The sequence below is a fragment of the Chrysochloris asiatica genome, unplaced genomic scaffold (genome assembly GCF_000296735.1).
Source record: "Chrysochloris asiatica unplaced genomic scaffold, ChrAsi1.0 scaffold00269, whole genome shotgun sequence".
In the NCBI taxonomy this organism is placed as follows: domain Eukaryota; kingdom Metazoa; phylum Chordata; class Mammalia; order Afrosoricida; family Chrysochloridae; genus Chrysochloris; species Chrysochloris asiatica.
This window is the reverse complement of record NW_006408787.1, coordinates 3,361,528-3,363,096: the sequence shown is the minus strand read 5'-3', so window position 1 is coordinate 3,363,096 and position 1,569 is coordinate 3,361,528.

Here is a 1,569-nt window from a genome sequence, read left to right as displayed (position 1 = left end):
TTTGACATTATATGAAATTAGCAAAAAGGAACAATAAAAAAGCTCTATGGATCATGATGATTTATTTAGATCCTGGAAAATGCATGGAAATCAATGAAGTTGCAAACTGAGTTGTGCAATTATAGCATGTAAGTTTTATAAAATATCAAGTGATGTATGTTGTTGCAGCTGTTGTTAAGCACCACCAAGATGGTTCTGACTCTAGTGACCCTGTATGGGGTTTCTGAGGAGAGGCTGGTGAGTGTGAACCACCGACCTTGAGATAAAACCAACATTGCAGTCCAGTGTATTAACTTACTGTGCAACACCAGGACTCCAAGTGGTATATAGTTCTCAATAAAAAATGGTGCTAATTGAAAATGCAAATATGTGAAAGGTTTACTCTTTAATCATGTTTTTAATCAGTAAGGTAATTAAAAGTTATAATATTTTACTTTATACTAAATTTTAAATGAAAAATACAAATACACTTTGAAATGGGAGCTTTTATTTTTTTGTCTCAAATAAATGAAGACTCAAAAGACAGGGAAAAACTGCAATATTAATATGCAGAAATGTATTTAAAACCATGAAATTGATTACAACTTAAAGCTACCCTGTAGGATAGAATAGAAATGTTTAGAGGATTTTCAAATGTTTAAGCTTTAGAAATCCTAGCATGTCACTATAAGATAAGAAGTAAACCTCAAGGTCAGTTTGAACCACAAGGCCTGTGGTTCAAATTTACTTGTTGCTCCTCAGAAATCCTTTACAAGGTTGCTATGATACAGAACTGACTTGCAAGCAGTTAACAACAACAACAACCTTTAGGAAGCACACAGTCATATATGTCTCCCAACTAGGGCTGGTGTGTTTGAACCTCTAACCCTCTCATAAGCAGCTAAATGTTTAACCACTGCACTAGAACAACCCTCAGAAATGTGTATATGCAATTATAAATGACTTCAAAATTTTCTTATTACATTTAGTTTATTTTATACAGCATATAAATCTAAAATATTTGCACTTTGTCTTCAAATAAAATGTGAATCAAGCACGCTAAAATGAAATAAATAAATTCACTTGAAAACGAAAATGTTTTATAATTATTATGTGTGATAGAATGGTTACAGCATTACAACAGAGAACTGACAGAAACAAAACTGGATTCAGAAGAGGTCTTGGAATGAAGGATTCATCGCTGCTGTCAGATGGATCTTGGAAAGCAGAGAATATCAGAAACATATTTAGCTGTGCTTTATTGACTATGCAAAGGCATCCCATAGTGTGGATAATAACAAATTATTGATAACATTGGGAAGCATATGCATTCCAGAACACTTAACTGTGTGGTCTTTGATTTTGGTCAGTATTTTAAGTGCTCTTCACTTTAGGCAAACAAGGTTGTATTATCTGTATATCACAGGTTGTTGATGAGTCTTCCCACAACCCTTATGTTTCTCAGATTGTTTGATCAGCATACAGATTGAATAAATATGGTGAAAGAATACAACCCTGGAACACTACTTTCCTGATGTTAAACAATTCAGTACTCCCTTGTTCTCTTTGAGCAACTGCTTCTTGGTACAT